Consider the following 7082-nt stretch of genomic DNA (forward strand, 5'->3'; position numbering starts at 1 on the left):
ATTTTAAGTTTGAAATTTAATTTTTTCCAATAGATGTTTGTAAATTATTGTTTTTAAAAAGGGTAACTTTATCCAAATTAGGTCATTGCCATTGCCATAACTAAGAAGTTGCAAATACATTCATAAAGAAAACGTTTACAATATGGGGCATATTTTAGATATTGTCATGTTTTTATTTAGACTGAGTTGAAAGCCTATGGTAAATTATACGTAGTCCTTTATGGGTTTAGTGTTTGGCATTTTTTTAGAAAATTTGAGGAGTTGGACTATCATTGTTAACATTTTAGATCTATTTTGGTTAGATAGGTTGTCATGTAAACAAGCTATGTATGTATATTTTTATCCCAACTTCACCTACATTTTACAAAATTTATATTGATGTTGTTAATGTTAAGACCTTGCCGTCCCGTTTTTGACATCCTTGGTATCATTTGTACTCCACAAAGGTTAGGTATATTATTATATTGAAGTTCCTTTCTTATTTCCCATGGAATCAAAGGTCAGTAATTTCTAACATGGGGATATTTATATGCAGTATATAAAATTGAGAATAGAAATAGTTAGTATATGACCATCTGACACCTTGATCCCTTTTTCATTATTATGTAATCTGTTCAATTAGTTCAGGATTATATCTTTTCACAAGTTACTGTACCTGACAGCTCACGAATAGCTAGTTTGTGAATTTGTTGTAACAGCCAACTCAAGTCAAACACCTGAACCATATTTTCATGCTCTAGTCATTATTTTCAGGTTATTGGTTTAGTCAGTATCTAAGAAATTATACATACATGTAACAGGTTAACAAAACTGCTATACATTTTAAGAGATACATGTGCATTTTACCAAAGTTCAACAGGCTAGATATTATAAAATGTAAACTCTTGTATCCTCAAGTCTAAATGATGCTTATTGTTAACACTTATTATTTATGAACACAGTCATGTATTTTTATGAGCTTTTTGTCATAGATCTTTTACTGACTCACTTAAGTTGTTTTTGTGTGTTTGAGACATAGTGTAAATTCTAAACTATAATTGAATGCAAGGGCTCAATTGTAATGAAAGAGGTTAGTTAATCTGTTAATTGCATTTTCTAATCTAATAAAGAGATTTTGTAGAGCAATAAACAGTTTCAGAATTCTTCATGACCAATGATTATTTTTGAAAAGGAAAAAAATATTTATAGAGATTTAAATTTATTAAATGGTATTACTTGTATGATATTTATTGAAATATAGTTTTGCAGTAGGAAGTAATTTAAATTATTTAAAGAAGAGGGTGATTTGTTGATTAGTTAATAATTTGAATGTTGTCAACTTTGTGCTTCAACTAACATTGTATTTGCTGACTATTGGTGTTTTGATTTTAGTCATTGTTTGTGCCATTTTATTTTATTTGTCTTGTACTTAATGTATGTGAACAAAGTATGTTGTCTTTTTATTATTTTTTGTTTGTTTTTTGGATGCATTTTCATTTTTCATATGATTAGTTGTAGAATTTCATCTCAATCAATAAACATTTAAATATTTTAAGATTCCATATCCAAATGGGATAGACAATATTGGGGTATGTTCCCAATTTTTAGCCTCAGAAGGGGCAGTTCATTTTTTTCTGTGTTAATTTTGATTGATAACATTGAAAGTTTTGCTTTCAAATACGTACCATAAAAACAATATATGTAAAATTAATGGACTTTTTTTAGTTATATTAGTCACTTTAGAAAAATTAGTTGGGGTATTTAAAACTTTATCCAGTAATTTAATGCTCCTAGTAGGACAGAGGGGGGTATTAAGAGGTTGGTAGATCATTTGATATGGTTGGGCGAACTTTAAATCTGTATCTTAAATATGGCAGCTGCATAGCTTAGTGAGTGGATTTATCCTTTTTTTTTTTAATTATATTTAGATATCCATAAGGTTAACAAATGTCTTTTTTGAATAATTGTAGAAAATGTATACATTAATGTGTTAGAGTACTTTTGGGGAACTGCTGGTTCATTTATTTTCATGGGTAACAATTATTATGTATTATGGAAAAAAAAAATTCCAGTGGATATGTGAAAAATTAACACCAACTCTTGTATCCATGTATAGATTATGAACACATTTTTATTAAATATACGAAATGTAATTCATTATAATTGACAATCAAATCTTATAAATCACTTTTATTATAATAAACTTTAGACAAATATGATATAAAAGGATATGTTGTCTCATATATATTTATATATAGAAATATGATTAAATGTATAAATATACCAATTGTCTAAATGTACCAATTGTATAAATATACCAAAAGTATAAATTTATGTATCAATTGTATACAGTAAAAGTCTGTTATATTCTAAGAGTTGTTTTTTCTAAAGAATAACACATTTTCCTTTTAGATCAAGGTATAGAACCACTCATTTGGGCAAAGTCATTAAGAACATACAAAAAAGTAGTACATATTTAACCAAAATAGTCCTTACGCAGAGCCTCAACTTTATTAAAAAGTAAAATATTTAGGTAACTTTAGAATCAAATGAAAGCTCAAGGTCTTAGGATCATAGATGAAAGTTTGTTTTAAATAATAAGATAAAAATATGAAATTACAATGGGAAGAATTTTGATCAGAAGTACAATGTACCTGTATTTATACTATTCATCTTCCCTGAACAAACGCACTCTGAGATAGAAATTTAAGATATGTTGAAATATTTAGAACAAGTCAGAATAAGATATTGTTTTGCTATGAAATAACTGCAACTTCATTGGAACTTCAGACAAAATAGCTTAAAATGCTTCAGAATGTATAATTTAACATAGAAAGCAAGAGGTCTATGAATAAGTGGTTTTATTCCTGAAGCTTTTGTCCAATAATTTGCTAAAATAATATCCCTGTTGTTAATTTTTCTTTTTTATTGTTTTACAAGGAAAATTGTAATTCAGCTTTAAGAAATTTACAGTTAATTAAAATTCAATGCTATGTGATATGAAATATGATTGCGATTAAATTGATATAAAAATATAAAAATGTTTGTGGCCTTTGAAATATTCCACTTCACAGATTAGTTTTGCTTTAGCATTGGCCTAACATAGGTAAAAGCTTTTTTTTTCTTAATGCATACAGGTTCTTTTTCTGATCTCCTTAATTATTTTTTAATTTCAATATAATTAAAAAAAAAAAAAACTGCTGAAAAATTGAGGTATTTTGTAGCTCAAAATGAAATGAAGCATTTTATCACATAACATTAAGAAATAATCTTACATAGGAAATCCCAAAAAGTGTACCAGTACATATTTATTTTGATCCATGTAAAACTTTCATTCATGCAGTCTTTTAATTGCCAAAATGTTTTTTTTCTCTCATAAAATGTATTTCTTTAGTGCCAAACATAATATTCTATAAAAAAGTCTCTGCTTAAACTTTCTGTTACATTTTTATCATTTAAATTGTTGAAAAAAGTTTTAATTGTTTTATAATTATACAGCTTTTTTTTCAAATTTTAGCTATGACACTTTCTAAAATCAGATGCAGAATGTTGCTAAATTTGAAAAAAAATATATAAGATAAAGAGACTTTCACTATGAAAAAGGTTGAAATATAATACCAAACATTTTTTAGTAAAGAAGTTGTTTGCTGTCATAGCAATTAGGGTTTTATGTATATTTTTTGGAAGTATGATTTGTTAAGCTTTTGATTCTTGAAGTGTATCCTTTTTAACAGTATACTCCAAATTTAATAATAATGTAGCTTCTGAAATATCATGTATATTTCAAAGTTACTTGTTTTTTCTTCCATCATGACATATAGTAAATAGGGTTCATTTTAATGCATGTTTTAAAGCGAAAAGGAGTGAAACATTGAAATATTTCCTTATGTTACAAAGCTTTATTGTTGCAATACAGTTCAGTGGCGGATGCAGGAATTTTCGAAAGGGGGGGTGCTAGCCCAGGGCAAAGGGGGGGTGCAAAACATATGTCCAGATTGTCCCGATTCAAATGCATTGATCGGCCAAAATAAAGGGGGGTGCGTACCCCCGGAACCCCCCCTCTGGATCCGCCACTGCAGTTATGGCATTTTTCAATAGATTATTTTGTTAATTGTCTGTTCAACAAGAAGGCATTTAATTGCTTATTATATTACTGGAATTGTGAAATGAGTCCTCAATTCAAGTGTAAAAAAAGTATAGTATTTATTTTTTAAAAACATTTCCTTGTCTTAATTGATTTTTGTATTAAGGCAAATTTAATGGAGATATATTAAAATGAATGTTTATGATTTATTATCACTTATTTTTTAGCACATTTTTTTCAGTTAAAACTTTTTACCTACTGATGTCATGAAAATTCCTTGAGAAAATGCAATTATTTATACATAAAAAAATTATGTCCTATGCATTACCATGTCAAAAATCATACTTGCTGGATATTAACTTGTTCAAGGGTCACATGTTAACCGATTGCAGTCCTATCATCTGTTAAATATTTATATATCATTTTATGTAGCTTTCATAAAACTTTTTTCTCCTTTACAGCTTTTACATTAATGCTAGCAAGACAAATCTTTGTTTGGCTTGCTTGCTTTGCTTGTATCAATGTTTGCTCAAGCATGGCAATTAAGAAGATAGGCGGGGCTTCAGCTTGTATACGTCATACTTAAATTTTATTGGACGGTTATGTTTGAGGTTAAGGACGCTAAATTCTAAAACATTACAGGATGATAAATATAAAGCGCAATCGTAGAAATAGAAGCCAAAAAATGTTTTTTTTTGTATTTTTTTTTCTCGAAGATATGCATTTTCATCATCCAACTTAAAAGACTGTCGTCAAGTACTTTTAGTAAAACAAAATAGCTATTCGAACACACCTACTCTGGTATTTCAAAGTTTGACCCATATATTTCATCTTTTAGTACTGTGATTTTTTTATGTTATAAAGTCAACCTGTAGCTTTTCTATATAAAAAAGATAGAATCTGAAGCGAGATGATGTATCAAATATTCTTGCTTTGTACGTTTTCAAGACAAAATATTCATCTCAAACACACCCTCACATAAGAAGGTGCACTTGATTTTCTAATAAAAGGGATAAATTAAGTAGGGGGGAAATGACTTAATTCATCCCTTTTATTTATATCATGTCAATTTTTATTGAATATTACGCACTTTGGATTAATTTTTGCTTGTAAACCTTCAAACTGGTTATTTTTTGTTTATAGATAAGGCGAAAAATGCTTTCTGTAATGTTTACTATAGTAACAAATTTTTTAAAAGTGAATAGAAACAAATAAAATAACAATTTTCTTCTCAAATGCGAAGTGTTTAATTGTAAAAAACAAACATTTGCATAAGTTTCGAATTTATCTATTACATAGTAAAGCAGAAGAATTAGATATCAAGTCGACGCCATGGTTATCTATCAAGTTGGATGAAGAAAATGAATAACCTCCGATTTTTTTAAATTACTACTGACGGAGAACATATCAATCTATAAGTTTAGTTATTTCCGTGTCTGCCCTTCCATTATGTGACTCAACAGAGGCGGATTTAGGGGGGGGGGGGCCGGGCCCCCCCTTTTTGGGAAAAAATTTGGTTGCTTATATAGGGAATCACTGAAGCGTGACTGGAGCGGGCCCCCTCTTAGGTCAGTCAGTGGACCCCCACTTATGAAAATTTCTGGATCCGCCACTGCTCAAGAAAAAAAAATCAAAAAATTGGTAACAATTGTATCAAAAAGAGAAAATCGAGTGAACCTGCTTATGTAAGGGTGTGTTTGAGATAAATATTTTGTCCTGAAAACGTACAAAGAAAGAACATTTGATACATCATCTCGCTTCAGATTCTATCATTTTATACAGCAAAGCTACAGGTTGACTTTTTAACATAAAAAAATCACAGTACTAAAAGATGAAATATATGGGTCAAATGAAATACCTACAAATGTATGTAATGAATCACAAAATCAGAGTAGGTGTGTTCGAATAGCTATTTTGTTTTACTAAAAGTACTTGGCGAGTCTTTCAAGTTAGATGATGAAAATGCATATCTTCGAGAAAAAACAAATACAATTTTTTGGCTTCCATTTCTACGATTGCGCTTTATATTTGTCATCCTGTGATGTTTTAAAATTTAGTGTCCTTAAACTGAAACGTTACGTCCAATAAAATTTAAGTATGATGTATACAAGCTGAAGCCCCGCCTATCTTAATTGCCATGCTTCAGCAAACATTGATACAAGCAAAGCAAGCAAGCCAAACAAAGATTTGTCTTGCTAGCATTAATGTAAAAGCTGTAACATTCCACCCTATTAACAGTATTAGAAATATAAAGTCACCAATAAATATGTGAATAAATTCTGCTTTCTAAGGCACAAATACCATTTAGTAGATGGTTAATGTGATATTTATATGTATACTTTCTGAATTAACGAATGCAGACTTGTACAAGTCATAGGAATATTGTAATCAAAAAAGATAATTTGTTACAATTGAAACATTATAACAGGCCGTTATATAAAGTGTCAAAATTTTAATAAAATATTTAGTTCTTAATTTTGTTGTTGTAATATGTACAATTTACAAGTATAGGTTTAGAAATTGTACATATTTGTGACCAGCAGGTAATTATTATTACTTGGTTTTCATACATTTTATTAGAAGTTTGGTAAACATTCATTAAACGTTTATTTTAATGACGTGAAATGTTGAAATAGTGACACAAGATTCTGTTTTTCAATCACTCTTGTTGATTAATTTTTACCATAACTAGAAGTTGGAAAGCTAAATGACAAAAAACATAGCAACTTTCATACCTAAAAATTAGCTACCAAAGTGTAATCAGGACTATCTCAGTCATATTTTTCTGAGAGAAATAAAACTGAATTTCTCTCACATAAGAAGGCGAGAGATGTCAAAGGAAGTGAAAAATTATAATTTGACCTATAATGGTTTACTTTTATAAATTTTTACTTGGATGGAGAGTTGTCTCATTGGCACTCATACCACATCTTTCTATATCTATTATATCTTCAACATATTTCTGTTTTTTGTTGAAACAATGTTATTCTTATAGAACAAAATATTTTGTTTACTTAGA

This window comes from Mytilus edulis, chromosome 1 (genome assembly GCF_963676685.1).
Source record: "Mytilus edulis chromosome 1, xbMytEdul2.2, whole genome shotgun sequence".
NCBI lineage: Eukaryota > Metazoa > Mollusca > Bivalvia > Mytilida > Mytilidae > Mytilus > Mytilus edulis.